Raw genomic sequence first — 22,378 nt, 5'->3', positions numbered from 1 at the left:
CTTGATTTTCATTAGACGGGTGGCAGAGGAACATTTTCCACTGCATTAATCAAAAAAATCTAAATATTTTAAGTTGATTTAAGAAGAAGAAACACTTTATCCCTTTGGGTGAGTCATTTCTTTAATCCAATTGTCAGTTTTACATTCACACATGCACTTCTGAGCACATCTGACTGAGCACATACACAACTTTAAAGTGATGCATAGTACAGACTCAGGGATTATTTACCTCAACAGATCCTATAAGGTGAACCGACTCTGCTGATTTATCTACATGCCAAGTCCCTAAAGACTGAGCGTCTGATGCCACTTAGGAGAATGGATGTAATGGCTGCACTGATGTATTGTGGTACATTTTTAACTGTTTATCCACTCTGGATGAGTGGATTAACAGTTCAGGTGCACTGTGAAAGAAAAAACCTCCAAGGACAAAACTTCAGGCATCCACAAAGTCCCAGAGTATCCTGGTTGTGGCAAGGGCTTAATTATTCTAGAAAACACTGTCATTCTGATTGTTTTTCTTTCTGTAGTATATTTTGCATTATTTAATAAAAAGGAAACTAGACCAGATAAAATAATGCCTTTTATGAGCATTTTATTAAATTACAATAAACAGTTACATTTTTTCCTCATTTGGCTGCTTAAGTCTTTTTTTAAATTTAAATATTACACAATGTGCAGCCCTTTGACAGCAGGTAAACAAAGCATCTCGTAAACAATCAGAATGTCTCTGCAATTTACAAACTGCTTAATACAAGCACTAAGTTGAGGTGCTTGAATTATAGCAGGATTAGCAGGATAACACCCACCTCTCAGCCTTGTGTAACTGAGCGTCTGCCTCAAGCATCATGCTGGTGTATCTGTGACAATGGCAGCATCACCTAGCTTGAACATACATGCAATAGACAAACAGACTCTGCCTGCACAGTGTTAACTTCTCTAACTGTTGAAGGTGATATTAGACAGACATTAATGTAGATTAGGCATGGAAATGGAAAAACTTGCAGTTCTGGTTTTCATCCAACAACATCCTACTACATCCAATATGCTTCAGGTCACATGACAAATATCACAATGTTAATTCATAGTTTTTATGTATCCTGTTTATTTGTTTGGGCATGCAAACATCATATCTTAATTTCAGAAGTAAAGAAAAGCCATTTACTTGTTAGCCAACAAGACCCCACCTGAAGGCACCACCTGCTTTCTTAACAAAACCCTGTCAAACCTATGTCACCCAGCATGCTCTTGGCATTGGCTGCCTCAGCACTTCTGTGTTAACAGCTCACACAGATAAGGCTCTGTACTGCTGTGCGCATGGCTTATGGGAGATTCTAGACTGTCAAGCCCGAGCCTCTTTAATTAGGCTACCGCTCGAAATTTCCAGTCTAAACTACAAGGTCTATTTGAATGATCAAGGTACCACTATGAAGAGGGCACTTGTGAAATTTATTCAGAAGTTTAAATATGTGTATATATGTTACTGGATCAGAGAAAATAAAGTTGGCAAATGAAAAATTTCATTTTCACCTTTTTTTTTTTTTTTTTTTTTTTCAATTTTAGCATATATATCTCATAGAAATAATGCAGTTGAAGTCCAAAACTCTACAGTAGGCCAAAGCACCACATTTTGACATTACCTCTTTCAAATTTCATGCCACTAGAGGGTTATAAAATATGCAGGCGAAATCCCCTCTTGTGCCATTTGGGCACAATTTGGCACAATCTCTGAAATTTGAAAAATCAAAGGTATCAAACTTTTTTTTGTTGTTGTTTTTGTTGTCCCTAAAATCACCCAGACCTCCATATAGTTCCCTTTCAAAGAAAGTCTTACAAAGGAACTAAAGTTTGACACCAAGAGGAGCAGATTTATTTTCAATGGCACAAAAAACAACACAAAATAAAGTGCAGAAAACTAAAAGAAACAGTTGAAACAAATGGAAACTGCACAAACATGACTAGAATTTTCAGTAGAGGCTGGGCTTTCAAATGAGACCATGTTTGTGTCTGTAGTACCAGGCACAATCCCATAGGGGGCAGAAGTGTCTGACTACGTAGCACTATGGCTTTGATATGTGGTCATTGGTTTGAGTCCTTTTGAGTTGGATGTGGTGTAGGTCAAAATGGTTTATTTTGGCTTGGAGCTGAGCTTCTTCTTTGTAAAAATAGAGTGCACAGAGCAAGTTTGCTTGGACCAAAGCGAGCAGGAAGCCAGAGGAGAGACTTCATATACTTCATCAACATTTTCATCCCAAGAGGGTCATTTTGCAGCTTCTCCAGGAACCACTCAGGACTACATAGCCTCACTATGTGTGCTGGTAAGATTTTTATGTATATGTGCTTCATGGGGCTCATGGTGACAGGACAAAGGTGAGTGGGTGTGTCTCACTGGCCCCCTTTTCTACAGCATTTACATGCAAAATATCTCAGAATGTTGAGATTTAAGAGGATGTCTGTAATTGGTTTGGAGCTGATGGTATTTATGGGTGGGATTCTGTTGCATTTCTGTACTTATTACTGAAACATGTGAACATGAAGCATCCAATTTATCAAACAAAGCAAACTCAGCATGATGTCCATCCTACAATTTCTGGAGCTCCACCCACACAGCTGAATTCCCTAAAAGCTGCATGAATTGCCAGCTTCACTCAACACATATGCTGCTCTAAAGCAGCTGGGCTGGCTTCACTGGGCATGAATACAAACAAAAGACCAGCCCAGTGAAAACAGCAGCCATGATTATATTCATTAGAGAAAAAAGTCTCCCCTCTAATGCATGGCAATTTTGAGGTGAAGAAGCACATAAAACTGCCCCGCAGCTGCATTCCAGTCGCAATAAGTGCTTTTCTGCATATGCAATATTGTAACCCACATATTTAATACTTCTGACTAAATGGTGGATCCTCTTACCTTATGTTTTGGACTTATTTTGTGTTGTGTTTTCTTTGCCCTAAGCTTTTTCTGCTAATGAAGATGAACAATGAAGTCATGAGGGAGAGTTCTCATGGAAAGGAACCAAACTTACTTTGTATTTTTCCACAAATTCAGGGACTGAAGATTAGAATTCTGCACAGATGCCGCTGCACATTTAAATCCAAATCCCAAGTTATTTTCCACTTCATTTTTGAGCTTCAATCGCTTTCCATCCAGCTTATTCCATGTGAACCAGAAGTGAACAGGAACTGATCCCCCTCTCCATTATTTCACTCTATGCTGAGTGTAATAGAATAGTCCTTCCATTTCCATTCTTCCCGCTTCTCTCTCATAATTTCCCTTGCAAAACAACAACTTTCTAACATTCTCTGGGAGCTGTCTGTGCATGTCGAGCTGCTCCCCAAGGTAAAACTGGCCTACTTCTGTGTGCATCCTCAGCATCCATCTGCCGTACCAGTAAATTGCATTTGCCTGCGATTTCAGGTTATCTCATCTGTCAAAGCAAGCCTATCAATTTCAGCGAGCAGTCTCGACAGACGGCATTAACCCTCCAGCATCATTCTGGCATCAAGCACTGACAGACAATAACAGCTAGTGATATCAACATATCAGATGAGGGCTGCTGACAGTTCTGTTGTGGCTGTTGGCAATGAGAAACCAAAGAGCTGAATAACAATTAATACAAGTGGAATAAAAATGACTGGAGCAGCTCCTGCTCATGCTTTTCTCTTATCACTACAAGCATGCTTATCTAGTTTAAAAGGCAAAAAAAAAAGCTATGAATGAAAGAGATGAATCCATTTTAGTGTGTAGCCAAAAGGTTTACAGTTTAAAAATGCAATTCTTTTAGAAAAAAAAGACAAATTCCTGAAAATTTGAAGCAGCTGGATGCTTTATTGTTAGAGGATGGTGAAAACAGCAAAGTTATAATTTCAACATTCAGCATCTGCACTATTTAAGGTTAGGGTGTATCCCAATTTATGGATCCATCACAATGGAATTCACTGGAAATGTGTGTCCTGCCATATCTGACTCAAATACAGCTCAAGCTCATAAAATACAGGCTTTTAAATTTCTGATGAGGAAACTGTGTTTGCATCTTTGTTTTTCAGCATGCAGCATCCTCTGGTGTTGGAAAAGGAAGAGCAAAAAACTGTACTTCCCAGATTGGCCTCTTGAGGCTGGTTGCAGAGCATTGCTAATTTGTTGACTAAAACTACAAGTAAAAATCTGCGTCGACTTTACTTTCTCGAGGAAGAGGAAACTATAACAAGCTAAAAATACATCTTTAATAATAAACACTGATGAAAAGTATGCCTATTGGATGTTTTAAGCTTTGATTTATTTTATAAATCCATCATGGTCAGTAGAAAAAACAGAAAATAAAACCTCTTTAATGCCAAAGTGAAAACAGATTTTTACTTTCTATGATGTGTAGTGTAAAAAAAAAAAGACTGCATAATTCTTTGGCCCCTTTAAAAGTAATGACAAAATCCAAGAGTGGTCTAGTTAATTGGTGCTATTAGTCTCACAATTAATGAAATGGAGATCATCTCAGTGCAGTGAATGTGTCTCAAGTGACTGGACACCTGTGTCTTGAAGGTCCAGTCACTGGTCAATCAGTATCCCTGGCTACCATTGCACCATGACAACAAAGGAACACTCCATGCAACTCAAATACTAGGTGATTTAAAGTATAAGACAAGCCATCAGACAAGATGCAATGTTTGATCATCACCAAACACTGCACAACACCACAAACACACCATCCCCACTGTGAAGCATGATGGTGGCAGCATCACGCTGTGGGGATGCTTCTCGGCAGCTGGAAGGCTTGTAAAAGCAGAGGGTAAAATGAATGTGGTAAAATATGGGAAAATCTTGGAGAACAATCTTCTTCAGTCTGAAAGAGAACTACAGCTTGGGAGAGGATTTATTTTCCAGCAAGAAAATGATCCAAGGCATACAGCAAAAGCTACACAGAAACGGATTTTCTTCAGGGAACTAAATAATCCCCGTGGCCCACTCTTGTCTGTGTTTCCACCAGGGACAAAAGTCTGGGGAAGATTATGCAAATCAGGCATCCTGATACAGCCAACTTACAGGAAAACAATGTGAATCAATACGATTATGTGCCACCAGATTCTTTCCTAATAAAGATTTAGATACCAAGAATCTAATATTTAGATCAGTGGTTCTCAACTGGTGGGTCTGGACCCAAAAGTGGGTCACGAAGCATTTTCTAGTGGGTCGCAGATGAGTTGTGCTAATTTGTCTTTGAAACTCTAAAAAACATGCTTGTTTTGTCCTGTTTCTTTGTTCGGTCTCATTCGTCTGAGATTCAAGCTCTAAAAATGTTGTTTGAAAGAAATCTGATTGATGAGAAATATCAAAAATTTGGGTCACAATTCTCCTTGAGGAGTTGGGAGTGGGTCCCGGGACTCAACAAGTTGAGATCCCCTGATTTTGATCAAATGTGATTTTTGGGTTGTTGCTTTTTTAGCAGGAATTTTAGTTCCAATGTTGATTATATGTTTTGTATTTAACACCTTTTTTATTTTTGAATGTTTTGTCCTGAAGGGTCAGGGGACATAAAGTCTCTATAATCTATTATATAGTTAAAATCTTATTAAATGTCTTGATGATGTAGGTTTTCAGTCACCCAAGTAAATGAAAGCTTCATCTAAATGGAGAAAATAAACTTGGTTAAGGTTGTTACAAACATTTTGTCACTCTTCTGAAAGTCTTCAGCTATAAAACTGACTGGGGCCAATGACAAATATTCATCAGTCATTAGTATGCTAATGATCTGAGTGTAAGAGTTGTTGGTTGAGTCACTGACTTCATAATCAGAAACATCCAGCCCCACCAAACATAGCTCCAAGGACTTTGGAAGTAGTTACCTCCTAAGCAGGACTTCTTCAGGGAGTATATTTTTTTTTTTTTTTTTTTTTTTTTTTAACCACAGAATTAAATTCAGACCCTGGTTTATGCAGAAAAAAAAAAAAGCTTACAGCTTCAGTAAATATGTGGCTAAATATGTGATAGCACTCAAACTTTGTCCAACACCTATTTTTACTGTCTATGATCTCACTGCTGAGGTTTTGCAAACTTCATGGCTTCTTTAATTATCCACATACCTTAATAACAACACAACCTTGACCACATCCCTGGGGTTGTTTCCAAACTCTGAAGCAACAGAAGACATACAGCGAGGCATGCTAGCAGCATGTACAAACACCTTGCACACCACCTGCTCAAACCCAAAAAGCACAGGCTCAGTTTGTGACCAGCTGGTGAACACAGAGGCCAGATATTACAGAGCGGAGGCTGCATATGTGAAATGAAATACATGAAGCACTGCACCGGTATATAAAAACACAACACCAAGTGAACAATAATGTGACTGTGCAACTGATGAGTAAACAACAAAGACTTGATATCAGACGGGGAAACAAGTTGATTTCTAATTTGATGCCACACATGTTTACTCTAAGCTTTTAGCTTCCTAATAGCCTGCAGATTCCTAGTGCCTACTTTCCTGCTGAGAATCTAATATTCATATGGTTTATGCTTTCAAATACAAGTTCCATTAATTCTTCAAAGGAGTGTCATGCTTATTTTGTCATTTATTTTCCTATTTAGAGCAAAACGGATGACAAAGTAAGACAGGCCATGGAGTGTGGCACCCAATGAATGACAACTTCCTATGGTAAGAACTGTTGAACCAATGAAGTTGTATCAATTCACATTCCTTTATCCTCCAAATACAGCAGACTCTGGCTTTTAAAAGCAAGACCATGACAAAGAAAATGAGAAACTTGAGACATCAAAATGATTGTCTTATAACCAAGGAGTAAAGGCCCCTCAGTTAAATCCATTGATTTTGATGCTGCATGGTTAACAAGCACCTTTCTGTCCTACAATTAAAAGGTTGAAATGCAGATAGACTTGATGTTTAATATTTACCAATTATATCACATATTGATCTATTAATCTCTTGTTTTATCTGATCGGAGCATGCTAATTGAGAAAGATGAGACCAAGGATTGAGCCTTGGGGGAGTCCACGAGAGGCTGAGTGGAACTGCCAAAATTAATTGTGATTGTCCTGATTTTTTAAATAGAGATGGAGCAGTTAAAGGTACAGCTTCTACATCAAAACATGCTGAAGGGCTCAAGTAAAGTGTCAGCAGTATAACAGTTTTATTTTGTCTCTCCACAAGCTTGAACAGGAAGACTGGCTGAAATACATCATAATGACTCTTACTAAAAATAGAAAGACTTGTACATGGAGTGCGCTTGTTAGTGAGTCATTTTGCATCAGAATAACTCTTGAATAAAACACTGTTGGATCTCTTCAGTAAGCCACAGGGCATTGCTAGACTATGAAGGCACTCCTTAACTCCTTTATATATGTTTTTTTTTTTTTTTTTTATAAGTGCCATTCAGCCAGTTGGCTTTATTAACATCCAGTTAGCACATTTCAATATCATATCAGCATGGATAAAACTGAACATTTAAATGGATGTAAACATGTCAGTCAGACTGTGTTGTGCTAAATTTAATTTCTCAAAGCCAGCCTAGCATATCTAGATGATTGAGACTTATTTACTCCAGTAAACACCTCAATCAGACCCAAACTGGAGTAAATGTTCTAAACATGCTCCACAGACTACACACAAAGCTTTAAGTCAAACACAAAAAATACTAAGTATAGGAGAGGTTGTGTTGTTTTCTGCCTTTAGATACCACAATAAGCCAGAGAGATATCGTGCATTAAATTTGCGCCAAAAGGAAGCCACAGAAATATGTACAAAACAGACAACCAGTTAGCTGTTTGCTAGCTTGTTAGCCATGTCACCTGGAACTACAGTCAAACACAGTAATTAGCTGAAGGGGTCATATTGCCTCCAGCATAGGGAACTCTGACATATACAGCCTTCAAATGAAACTTGTGAAGTCTTCGGTGAAAGCTTGGCTACATGCACCATCAACAGTGTTGAACACCAACATTTATGCAAATAGTTTGCTTGTTCTCCTCCTAGCTTTCTATGCAAAATGCTGACATTACATCACTTCTTTGAGCCCTAAAACAAGAAAGGAGACAGCAAGGTGATGAGCTAGATCACTGATCACCAACTGGCAGCCAGAGGACCATATCAGGTCCCCTAGAACTTCCTATCTGGGCCCCTTGGGATCATTAAATTCAGAAAATGTAAGGAAGACAAACTTTGTTGTGTTATTTTGTTTTTCTCTTTGAGTCACGACAGATATTTCAACCAGGAACACTCTTGTCATACATTTTACCATTTTGTTGCAAAATGGACATACAGTTTCACTTTGCAGAGGAGTCTCTGCTCAAAAGATACTCTCTGGGTAGCTAAGCAGCATGCTTTGACTTTCCAGGGAGTGCATGATCAAAAAGCTTCATAGTGATGGATACATTCATGACAATGTGTAATGCACACAATGAAATTAGTTCAAAAAGAATTAATCCATAGAAGCATGAATCTGAACATGAGGGTGCAACAAGCTTTATGCTATGAAGGAGGAGGCTGGGGTGGAGGAGGTTAAACTTTACCAGCAGCAGCATGGTGCATCAGCGTTAATGCATGCAGGGATTAGTGAGAACTACATTATATTTAGATACACCATGTAGCGCCACATTATGTAATAACGTTGCATTATGTAATAACCCTAACCATAGGACTTAGTGTGGGCTCCGAGGTATGCCCTACCCAACTACCTTGCCCTAACTCTAACCGCTTAGTGGCTTACAAAATGTGGTGTTATTACATAATGAATTGAAAATGTATTATATTATTACATAATGCAGCGTTATTACATAATGTGGCACTACACACCACTATGTTGAGGGAAAAAGCTGTGATTGGCTGTTGGAACTGGGAGGCGATAATTAGGACTAGCTGGCCATCAGCTGATCACAGCTGGGTGTATGATTACCGTGTCCTGCATGAACTAACTGAGATTGGTACAGTGTTGTCAGGAATGACTTATCATTGATCTGTTTTTCAGACATCCTCCTGTCAGCCACTAACGAGCATAATACATTATAAAGGCAAACTTAAGTCAATTTTTGATTAAATTAACAGTTTTCTACATTTTCTTCTTACTTTGAGAGTGCAGTTTTCTTGGCTTGAGAATCAAAACAAAAAGATCTATTTCTTGCTTGTGTTTTTCACCAATCATTATGCAGTACTTTGATGACAAACCCAGTGACAGAACACATGACAACTCCAGAGATATGTGGCTATAATTTCTCAATTGCCCCCTTGTGGCTCACTGCAGTATAGACCATAGGGACTGATCTTACACATTAAACTGAAAATAAAGATAAATAAGATATTTATAAGACAGTTAATTGCCAATTAGACCAAAACAATATTTTTTATTTTAGCTTGTTTGAAAGTCTGGCACTAACAGGATGAAAGTATAAAATTGCCCTTGCACAAATGTAGAAGCTGATTTAGATTAACATTGTTTTCATTTCGTTTGTCCTCATTCCTCTTCTAGAGACCAACATCCTCATACGTTTTTGGTCCTTTGGTTTCCTGTGGCAGGGTTCTTGTTTTGGTTCTTTTGTCTACTGGTTCTTGATGATGTTGTTTGGCTGCCTTTGTAAACCCTTGTTTTAATCAGTGCTATACAAATAAAGCCATTATAATTATTACGATTTACCACAGCTCTTTTTGGTTCCATTATTGGCTATGCATTGAAGTCCTGGGCTACACCATTTTTTAAAACGTCATCACACACGTCACAACTCATGAACTCTTAGGAGGAAAATGACTTTAAATTTTGTGTTGGGCATTCATATGGTTTCTTCACCCTATTTAAAAGCACTCATACTTCTGTCAACCAATCAATTTGTCCTGTGAGGCTTACATATAAGGCCAAGGAAAGTAATCCAGTTTAAATCTCCTAATCAAGCTATGAGTGCGGCTCGACCCAACCGTGCATATAAACTCACCCAGTGGCTCTTGCAATAAATAGAAAGGTTAGAGAACTGAGTGCACTTGTCAGTGAGTCATTTTGCGTCAGAATTATCCTGCACTCGCAATAAACACTCTTGTATCTCTTCAGTGCTTTGCTTAGGGGAAAAAAAAACTCCACTGTGTATTCTTTTGAGGAAAGTAGCAGCCATTCTGTGTCCATAAAGCCCCTCTGTGGGAGTCTGAACGTCCCTCATGCTGCAGTGACACAGTGCGCGCTGTCCATGGTGCTGAACAGCGTTTACTGACTGAGCGCCACTTTATTCTACCTCCACGCACGGATGTCTTTTTCTCCCCACTTGCAATCCACGAGAGGGTGGCGATTACAGTGGGTGGTGGCGCTTCAGTGCTGGCCAAGGTGTCTCATGGCGGCCATCGATCCCTTAAGCAGACACGCGCGCACTCACACAAGCCCCAAATTTTCCCAGGACGTGAATGGACTGTTAAAACAACCAGCACTCCACCCCTACAACTTGAAGGGAGTTTAATAGCCTACAGTAATCCCACGGGAACATTTGGGAAAGAGTAGGCTAATCTCTTCCTTCCCTCCTTTCCCTCTCACTTTCTCCTCCTATCTCTCTCTCTCGCGCACACACACACCAGCCCAACGAATATGGGCACGTTTATACACACCCAGAATTAGTATGCGTCGGGCACAACTATCTAGTCCCTCAGCTTTGTGCGAAACCATGCAACCGTTTCCATGTTTAAGATATAACAGCAATGCAAACAGAAATTACGCGCACTGAGATTTTTCAGCGACTTTCTGTGGAGACCTGGTCGTCCAGGAGTGTGAGCCAACCTCAACACTCTGAATTTTCTGTTGGCAGTAAAATCCCACAGCCTGGGATAATCTCACTAACATGGATCAAAACAAATAAACGCGCATGAATTTAGAAGAAATAGCACCTAAAGGTGATTTTAAAGCAGCCACTTACTGATGGAATCAAACATTTGAAACTACTAACAGCTCATATTATCCACAAGGAGCGATGGCAACCAGAAGTCCAGCATGTAAACGAAAATTCTTTACCTTCAGAGATGGACAAGTATCCATTGTGCGCCTCCGCAGGCTCTCCAGTATGTTCTGTTTCGCTGGTTCCAGGCTACAGCCGCTCCCTTCCCATTCATCCACTAATTCCGAGAGACAAACTGCACAAGCAGCAGCCGCATATCGCTTCCTACTTTCACACTTCTCTCCTTGACTGTTTTTCCCCCCCTCCACCAGCTGATTCTGTGGGAAACCTGCGCTTCTACCGGGAGCCAAGCTGCGACGAAAAGCTTCACAGCATATTTGTAGATTCCCCTGAAAGTAAAAATAACCAGCTCGCTGCTGTGTGGGCTCGTCTCTGCATGGATTTCAGTCCAGGCGGGTTTTTTAGAGAGTGTTGCTACATGGCACAGGCGTTCCTGTATTCTCTCTCCGTGGTGCTGAAGAGTTTCTTGGCAGTGAAATCACACTATGTCCTTGCAATCGTGGTAAAAAAAAAAGAAGAAGAAACGGCGAAAAGATAGATCCAAAAGAAAGTTTTCTCTTTCTTTTCGATTATTCAAGACTTGTTTGTCCGAGACAGGATGGAGAGGTGCGACCATGAGGTGTGAATCTCTGCGCTAGAAAAGACTGCAATGAGGCGGCGGATAACCCTAGATGGCACAAACACCATGAAGTATGAGGGAGCCCATGGGGGGGGGGGAGGAAGGCAGGTCAGCTACAACTACAGCGCCTTTACGCAAACACACACTGGAGCGAGATTGTAGGATAATTACGCGTTGATAGCCAATTTGGCACCCTCCGTATGTGAGTACCGTGTTTGTCTGCAGGAGATTAAGGAGCGACCACGGATTAGTGTGTGCTTAGAGGTGTTTAGCGTCCACAGCAGTAAAGTAGCCTATCAGGGCTGTGGGCAGCCTCGCTCTGTCAGTGTTTGTGTCTCCCATAAAATTCAAGTTATAGTGTGCGCTGTTTGCCGGGGCAGAAAGCAGAAAGAGCGCTGCTGAAGCTCTGCTGGCTGCATCCTGTTTGACCTTCAAACATGAGCGGAGCTGACTTCCGTGTCAGAACACTGACACAGTGAGACGCACAGCTGTGTGAGAGCTACAGGATAAAGGAGAAGGATTCATCGATGGATAGATATCAGCTACTTCCTCAGGAACTGAATAAGGGACCATGGAGAAAAGGGATCAACAGAACTTGTTGTTGACACTCCACGTCATCCACTGGTGGACTGTAACTTTTGTTAATATTAATAATAATAATAGTAATAATAATAATAGTAATAATAATAATAATAATAATAGTAATAATAATAATAGCCCTATATTCCTCTAATGCATGAATTTTTCTTTTCTTTTTTTTTTTTTTTTTTTTTTTGAGAAAAAAATATTTCACCCTACTTTTGATAGATTGGGGGTCCTTATCGAAGTATTAATTAAAAAAATCCCCCCCCCAAACACACACACACACTCTTGAATTTGGCCAACAACTTCCAATAAGGGTACCAAAATGCCATGGTTTACAATATGTACAAAGATAAAACAAACAAGCAGTTTAATCAAAATTACCTTTTATTTTTTAACAACCTGCGCATTACAAAACAACTTTATATTTACAGTCATGGATGAAAGTATTGGCACCCCTGGAATTTTTCCAGAAAATACACCATTTCTCCCAGAAATTGTTGCAATTATAAATGTGTTTTGGTATACACGTGTTTATTGCCTTTATGTGCATTGGAACAACACAAAAAAATCTGAAGAAAAAAAGACAAAACTGATGTAATTTTACACAAAACTCAAAAAATGGGCCAGACAAAATTACTGGCACCCTCAACTTGATATTTGGTTGCACACCAGTCGCTTCCGATAACCATCAACAAGCTTCTTACACCTCTCAACTGGAATTTTGGACCACTCTTCTTTTGCAAACCGCTCCAGGTCTCTCAGTTTTGAAGGGTGCTTCTTGCGACAGCAGTTTTAAGATCCCTTCATAGGTGTTCAATGGTATTTAGATCCGGACTGGCCACTTCAAAACTCTCCATAACTTTGTCTCCAACCATTTCTTGGTGCTTTTTGAGGTATGTTTGGGGTCATTGTCCTGCTGGAACACCCATGACCTCTGACGCAGACCCAGCTTTCTGACACTAGGCCCTACACTGTGGCCCAAAATTTTTTGATAGTCTCCAGATTTCATGATTCCTTGCACACAGTCCAGGCACCCAGTGCCAGAGGCAACAAAATAACTCCAAAACATCTTTGAACCTCCACCATGTTAGACTGTAGGTACTGTGTTCTCTTCTTTGTAGGCCTCATTCTGTTTTCTGTAAACAGTAGAATGACGTGCTTTTCCAAAAAGCTCTACCTTAGTCTCATCTGTCCTCAAAATGTTCTCCCAAAAGGATTGAGGCTTACTCAGGTACATTTTTGCAAACTCCAGTCTAGATTTTTTATGTCTCTTTGTCAGCAGTGGGGTTCTCCTCGGTCTCCTGCCATAGCGCTTCATCTCATTCAGATGACGACGTATGGTCCTAGCTGACACTTTAGTACCCTGAGTCTGCAGGACAGGCTGAATTTGTGTTGAGCAGAGGGATTATCCAGCTAGTTACCAGTACACAGTTCAAAAGCCTGCATCTCTTATGGTATGGGGTTGAATTAGTGCCTGGCATGGGCAGCTTAAACATCTGGAAAGGCACTGTCAATGCTGAAGAGTAAACAGAGGAATTATAGCAACATGTGTCTGTCCAGACAACGTCTCATTCAGGGTAGACAATACTAATCTACATACCGCATCACAACAGCATGGCTTCACAAAAGTAGGGCCTGGGTGATGAACTGGCTGCCTGCACCAACAGAAAACATTTACCGCAACATAAAATGAAAAATCAGGACTTTTGAACAGCTAGAATTCTTTATCAGACAAGAATGGGACAACACTCATCTACCAGCATCACTTCCCAGACTGTTGTTAAAAGAAGAGGGGATGTTACACAGTTGTAAACATGGCCCTGTCCCTTCCTTGTTTAGACATTTTTTCTGCCATCAAATTCAAAATGAGGTCATATTTTTTTTGTTAAACGCTAAAATGTCTCAGTTTCAACATCTGATATGTCGTTTATGTAGCTCCAGAATGATGGGACACTCTCCCTGCTTTCTAAAAACCATAGGTTAGTGTCAATCATCAATTTCTAATGTTTGATAGGCTTTTATACTTTTAATTGTATCTGTAATATAAAAACCGGTATCATCTCAAAATCCTGGCTAACCACACAATGAATGCATAGAATATGAAGAGCATTTAAGGGATAATAGAATAAGATAGACTGTTTCTTACCGAAATGTTCTAAGCTCTAAACAACAGGCCTTAACATAGAGTAGAATTCATTTTCATCACATGACACAATAAGAGCATGAGTCATATAACAAGGTAATGTTGAAGTGGTGAATGACTCATGATGAGTTAGCATGGTACTTAATCAAGGATGGCTGACTCCTGGCTTTACATGAAAAAATCATGAGTTGACTTCATGTGACCAGTCCACAGTTCATAGATCAACAGTAAGCCACAGTAATGTCATTTATTATTTGATAAACTTAAAGCTTCCTGGATTTACTGTGTTGTTTCTTTGAAAACCCGTTTTTTATTCAACAAACATCATGATTATCCCAGACCAGCTTTTATTCTTTATTCAGCAATTTTAAGCTTATAATGAGGTCTAAAATAAGGTTCCATTTAAGTGAAATTTAGCTAACTTGATGTATTTTGATTACTCAATAATTAACTCTGTCTGATCATTAACTGCTGGTCTTCCTGCTGTGTCTTAATTACATAAAGTAACTGACTTCATGTTATTTCTTCAAAAATTACAATCTGCACTAATTGATGCATTCAATCATGAGCTATGCATTAGCTAAGGATTGCCTGAATGCTGTTATTAGAAACAGGGGGTACTTGTGCTCTAATGAAAGGATGAGTGCTCAGTGAGGACTTCTGTCCCTCCTCTCCAACTTAACAACCACACATGCATTCATCTGTATGCATCGCCTGCTTAAGTTATAAACACCGCCATATGGCTTATGGTGGAAACTACAACCCAAACAGCAATGCTAGGGACGAGATCAAAACCTTTTTACATGAGGTCGTGGCTCTATATTCCTCAAAACAGAAAAATAAATGACACCAAAGCTTATGGGAAGTTGTGTGGGTCCTGTAACGCAATGTTATCTCAAGGCGAGGCATGTCATTTAAATCAACTCGCTGGTTCACTGGTTTTAGTTTCAAATTAAAAGAAATTCATGAAAATGAAATTGCTAAATATTAAGATCATCATGTAAAGTTAACCTTTGATCTTTTGACTTTGGAAAAAAATAGTCACCTCATTGTCTGCTGCATCCTCTTCAGTTCAACTCCTATCTTTGGGTGGCGTTATCCATCTCAACTTGGCAAAATTTCTCCACTCTTCCTGAAAAATCTGTGGAGTGACCTGAAGAAGAAATGCCATCATAATCTGACAGAGTCAGAGTGCCTGAGAAAGGAGAAGTGGACACATTTTTCTTAAGCTGAGACAGGTAACACTGATAAACACCTACCTGAAAAGACTGAACATTGTTCTAGAATAGAAAGGAAATTTAATGAAGTGTTAGTCGAGGGCACAGGTGTCAAACTCAAAGCCTGGGGGCCAAATCCAGCCCGTGGTACAGTTGTATCCAGCCTGCAAGATCACACGATCTTTCTATTATAACTGGCCCACCAGTATGAGGTCTGCAGATTTCCTCCAGCATAAACGTGTAAACTTTACCCTTATGATTAGATATCCTTGTTCAATCATAAAAATCTGAAATAAAGAGTAAAATAATTTGATAAAAATGCAGGAAGACGAGAAAATAAATTAATGTTGGCATTTCCTATTTTCAATTTTGCATCAAACAATTCTGACTTACACGTATGAGTTTGACTTTTGATTTTTTCGTATCATATTTCAACCTTTAAGATTCACAATTTGGAATTCTATGTCATATTTTTACCTTTTAAACTTGTGACTTTGACTTCCTAGCTCAAATATTTGCCTGTTGAAAAACAGTATTTTCCCTTTAAATTTTGTGTTTTGACCTTTTAAACTAATAAGCTTGGGGGGGGGTAACTAAAACAACCCAAAGAAATGCAAAATGCAGTTTCTAAATTATGATTTTATTATTAAGGGGAATATATTATCCAGACCTACCTGGGCCTATGTGAAAAAGTAATTCCCCCCTTAACCTGAAAAATCAGCAGCAAAATCTGCGATAACTGGAAGTTACTCTTTCACATCACTATGAAGGAATGTTGGCCTGCTCTTCTTTGCAGAATAGTTTGAATTCAGCCACATTGAAGGGTTCTCAAGCATGAACAGCCTGTTTAAGGTCATGCCACAGTATCACTATTGGATTTAAGTCCAGGCTTTGACTATGGCATTCCAAAACTTTCATTTTGTTTGTTTTGAAGACATTCAGAGGTTGACTTACTGAAGTGTTTCAGATCATTGTCCTGCTGCATAATTCAAGTGCGCTTGAGGTCACAAACTGATGGGATTCTTCTTCAGAATTCATGGTTCCATCAATTAGTTGTTCAAGTTGTTCAGGTCATGAAGCAGCAAAGACAAGACCATTACACTACCACCACCATGTTTGACTGCTGGCATGATGCTCTTGGATCTCTCCCACTGATGCCGTTTTTGTTCACACTCTTTCTTATTGTTGAATCATAAACACTGGCTTTAGCTGAGTCAAGTAGGGCCTGCAAGTCTTTATATGCTTTTCTTGGTTATTTTGTGACCTGCTCTCTGCACTCTTGGAGTAAGTTTGGTCTCTACTGGGAAGGTTCACCACTGTTCCAAGTTTTCTCCATTTGTGGACAATGGCTCTCAATGTGGTTTGATGGAGTCCCAAAGCCTTTGAAATGGATTTGTAACCTTTTCCAGTTTTCAGTGACTTTGTTTCTCATCTGCTCTTTAGATTGTGTCATGATGTGTTGCTTTTTGAGCTCTTTTAGCCTACTTCACTTTGTCAGACAGGTTCTATTTAAGTGATTTCTTGATTTAACAGGTCTGCCAGTTATCAGACCTGGGAGTTGCTAAAGAAATTGAACTCAGCTTTCCAAAAAATGTGGTTAATTCATGATTTAACCAGAGGGATATTGCTTTTTCATATATTTTTTTCCTTAATAAATCAAATCATCATTTTAAAACGACATTTTGTTTACTGTGGATATTTTGTGTAAAAGTAAAACCAAAGGTTATATAAAGTATGTCCTATAAGTTACCCTACCCTGCCTTATAAACATTTCTGACTCTCTGAAGGACCCTCTCTGACTCTCTGCTATGATCAAACCCCACAGGATGAAATATCACATGACACATTTGTGAAAATAAGTGCGTTCTATTTTAGCATGTTGTATGCAGTAAAACATGTTTAATTTGAGTGTCAGAGGCCACTAAGTGAAGTAATGTGGCATGTGATAAGCAACAAATGAGGGTGATTAGGGGATTATGAACATTTCTTCAGTTCTCATAAATCACCAAGAATTATGAAGTGTACAGTGTCCTAAAAGAAAGAGACCCAGGCTGTTTGGGGTCAATAGCACAACATTAAAGTCATTAGTGTTCAAATATCTGCACTTTTTCACATGATTTACACCCAGGTCTAGAAAGGATTACTTTAAAACAGTATATTATCTCTGACTTAGCCTGTGAATAACACATTTAATTGATAATCAATACTCATAGTAATTCATCATCCTGGGGTGTTACCATGCAGTGATGCGTCATTACTTCATGATTATTCCTCCATTAGACATTACTTTTCGTGCCTTCAAGTAAAGCTGAGCATCATTTTTCCAAGCAGTGCATTTTATCTTCATATTCAGAGCATATACTCCGTGATATTACCATCCATACATCACATTAGAAGATATCGCTGCTACAGACCCCAGGCTGATATTGCGGATTACTAAAAGTACGCCCTCTCAAAGTTTTGATCCTCCAACTTTATTCATCTTTTACCAGTGGATCACAAACACTTCAAACCTGTCAGAACAAAAAGAAACATGGATAAGCTCACCATTACAGAAACCTTTCCTCTGCATGTGCCTCTCCATTATCAAAACCTCTCTACCTTATACTTCTGAGGAGAAGACAGGTAGTTTGATAAAATATAAAGTCACTGCAAAGGTAGTCTCAGTGAACTTTTTCTTTCTTTTTTTTTTTTTTTGCTCAAGCGAGAAAATTCTAATACACTGTGTCACCAAAACCTATCATTCTCGAGATTCCCCTGACGTTTTGAGATTGAATCAGGAAAGGTCAATACGAGCTCCGTTCAAAAAAACAAGCTTTAAAAGATATGTTCACTTTTCACAGTTTGCAGACATATCATACAGTGCCTGTACAAAGTTTTTACCCCCTTGGATGTTTTACTCTTTTGTTGATTTCACAAATCAATCATGGTCAGCGTTTTTAAAAAAATACAAAAAAAACATCTTCTTTCATGTAAAAGTGAAAATAGATTTCTACAAATTATCATCAGTTAAAAACATATAAAGTGTGGCGCATCGGTAGTCGAGTGGTTAAGGCGCATGCCTTATACGCAGGCGACCCGGGTTCAAATCCGGTCCGTGGCACTATTTCCCGCATGTCTCTCCCTGTTCTCTTCCCTGTTTCCAACTCTATCCACTGTCCTGTCAAATAAAGGATTTATATATATATATATATATATATATGTATATATAAAGTGTGATTGTAGTATAAATACACTTGCAAGGTCTGCAAGGTCCAGTCACTAGTTAATCAGTATTACTGGCTACCATTACACCATGACTACAAAAGAACATTCCAAGCAACTCAGGGAAAATGTGAACAAAAAATATACAGTAAGTCAGAAGATGGATTAAAAAAAAAAATCCAAGGTGGCAAGAAGGAGACTAGTGAGAGAGTCCACCAAGACACCTGTTCCTACTCTGAAGGAGTTACAAGCTTCAGCTGCTGAGATGGGAGAGACTCTGCATAGAAAACTGTTTCCCAAGTTCTTTACCAGTCAAAACTTTATGGGAGAGTGGCAAAGAGAAAGCCACTGGTAAAGAAAACTCATTATATCTCCACTAGAGTCCATCAAAAAGCAATGCGTTTTGGCCATCAGACAAGACTGACACCAACCAAACACTGTACATCACCACAAATACACCATCCCAAATGTAAAGCCAGTGGTGGCAGTATTATGCTGTGGGGGTGCTTCTCAGCAGTCAGCCCTGGAAGGCTTGTAAAGGTTGGGGGAGTGAATGCAGAAAAATATAGGAAAATCCTGGAGGACAATCTTATTCAGTCTGCAAGACAACATTTTAATTTTAGTTTTCCAGCAAGACTATGACCTGAAGAAAACATGCAAAGCTACACAGACATACTCCTGTGCATTCTTGTAGAGCTTGAGGAGTTCTGCAAGGAAGTATGGAGCTAGCCTGATTGAGAACTATCCACATCGACTCAGTGTTATGATTGCAGCCAAAGGTGCATCTACTAAAAACTGACTTTAGTGTTGAATATTTATGCTTATTTCACAATGTACAGTGTCATTTAGCAGACGCTTTTTTCCGAAGTGACTTACAACTGGGACTGGTGTTCCTGGCCTTAAGGACCTTGACCAAGTGCTGACACTGGACACTCGTGCTGTGACTGGGATTTGAACCACCAAACCTTCCATACCAAACCACTGAGCTATCCAGCCAACCATTTCACTCATTTTACATAGTGTATTTTGATTCATTGACATTAGTCTGCAGAAATACATTTTTCTTTTTACACCAAAGAGTTTTTTTTCATAACATTTTGTTTTTTGGTCAAAAAAGCTAAATTAAATAGGCCATGATTGATTTATAAAATCAATAAAAAGATAAAACATCCAAAGGAGTGAATATTTTTATAGGACCTGCATATCAGTTGTTTTATTCATATTTTTTCATTTCAAACCTTTATATATTCTCATAAGAACCTTTTGGTTTCACTCATTTCCAAGGTCGTTGAGATTACAAGCACATTAAAACAAGCAAGACAAAACAACAAATAAAAGTTACACTATGAAACAGAGTGAATACAAATCGAGCTCCTAAACTCAAGAGTGGGAAGAACTTCAATCTTTAGAGTTTGTTTGAGGGCATTTCATGAACTCGGAGCACCGAAATAAAAAGCAGTTTTACTGAGTTCAGCGCAAGGTTTAGGGGCTTTGAGAACTAACCAATCAGTAGAGCGGGTCATGTGGGTGCTTGAACTCCATTCTAACAAGTCTGAGATGTAAGGTAGCAGTGTTCCAAAGAGGGCCTCACTGATGTTAAAAAAAAAAACAAAAAAAACCTTTTGTCAAGATTCTCTTCAAGGAAAGGCCAACCAATCTTTCATACAGGACACAATGTTGACTGCTGTATCTAACACTAGTTATAAATATAAGGGTGGAATGATAGACAGTGTCCAACGGCTTATGGCCCAGAGTCTATATACCAGACAATGGAAAACCTGATTTATTCCAGTACAGGAAGCCAGCTTGGAAATTAGAGTGTAGAATGTAAAATACCCATCAAGCCAAATGCTAAGAAATTTTTATTCCCTGACTCAATTTCAGAACCAGTTATAGTGGATATATGCACATTATCATCATCAAGTTCTCTGGCTCTGGAGAACAACCTGGGTCTTGTTTCGGCCGCATTAGGTTCAAGTGATGACTGATGAAAGAGCTGGAGAGAATTAAAAGCCAACTGCAAGTTTTCAATGGCTACTTGTACAGAGTCTGACTTACAACATAAAATAGTGTCATCTGCATATTGATGGGCATGACAACCATTCTAAGAAGAAACAATGCCATTTATAAATAAAGAGAAGAGAACGGGCCCAAAACAGACCCTTGTGGCACACCTTTATTACTCAGGAAAAGAATATCAGATCTGGCATGCCTTGGTATTCTCAACCGACCCTCTTGAATATATATATATTTTTAAAGAAGATCTATTCTACCTTGCCAAATGGTCTACGAAAAGGGCTGCACAATGACACCCCTTATGTAATGCTGATACATCATTTGTGACCAAGCTGATGGCTGAGATTGTGCTATGATTTGCTCTGTGGCCAGATTAATGTGGGTTCAGTTCTGTTCTGTTCAGTTTTGCCAGGCAGGGTAGTCTGGAAATGAGACAGTAATTGTTCAAATCATCCCATGCATCACCTTTATGCAAGGGAACCGCATGTGCAGATTTCCAGATTTTAGGAAATCTCCCCTCTTAAATGGGGAAGATTAAATGCATGAAGTACATGACCTGTTATAACTGAATATTAAAAGAATGTTTCTAACAAGACCAGGTTAAAAAGCTGTTAAGGGGCACAGTTAGCCTCTTAGCTCAGTACAAGACTACTCAACACTCTTGTTTCCCTTCATCTGCCTGGTTGTGTAAGAGGTCTGCAGGTCTATTTTTTATGATATTGATCACCTCTATGCTGGGCAAAATGCTTTTCCTGTGGGGGGAAAATCCCTTTAATATAACGTGTAGGGATAATAACCAGAGTGAGCAGAAATTTTCTAAAAATTACTGCAGAGAGCAGTTCCATCTGGTAGTTCTAACTAGATCATAGGTGATGTGAATCAATGGTTACAGTGAAACTGTGACAAGGGCTGGACACACATGAAGTGGTCAAATCTCCATTGTTCTTAAAAGTGTGACACCACAGACATAAGGACAATATCAGAATACAATGAACGCAAACATGCCAACCACCAAACTGGCCAGACCACCAGACAATTTCAATAAATATATGGTACTACATTAGTTTTACAGCGGTGACTCAACAGACACAGCGTCTCAAAGGAACTCAATGAGCAAAAATTACTTTAATACTGTGTTGCCCAACCATTTTTTCTTGGTGCCCCCTAAATGCACCTAAGAAAAGTGCGCCCCCAGAAAAAGTGACACATGCCATCAAAAATCAACATAGACTTTAATTGTTCCACTGATTAAAAAAAAGGCATATGCATGCTTAATAACTGCGTTATTGTGGTTTTAGTCAATATTTGAACATCTAATTTTGGCAGACAAAGCCTAAGATCTTTGGTTCAAACCAGTCTCTACCTCTATGAGAACAGAAATACCACAAAAAAATGTCAAAGTAAAATTGGATTAAACTTCAGGTTCAGGTAGGGGTCAAGGTAAGGGTTGGAATATCAAAGTTTGAAGTCAAAAACCTGACTACAAACCTTATTAAAAACATGAAATAAAGCTGAGTAAACAGTCTGCTTACAGGAAAACAAGCTTCTTTACCATAAAAACACTCTATTGCAGCAAACATTGAAAGGCTAAAGCTAGCAAAGCTATATTAGCTACATCAATTATGTAGCTAATGCAGCTTACATAGCAAAAGCTTGCAAGGCTGCATT

The sequence above is a fragment of the Cheilinus undulatus genome, linkage group 18 (assembly GCF_018320785.1).
Source record: "Cheilinus undulatus linkage group 18, ASM1832078v1, whole genome shotgun sequence".
Taxonomy (NCBI): Eukaryota; Metazoa; Chordata; class Actinopteri; order Labriformes; family Labridae; genus Cheilinus; species Cheilinus undulatus.
This window is presented reverse-complemented; position numbering follows the sequence as displayed.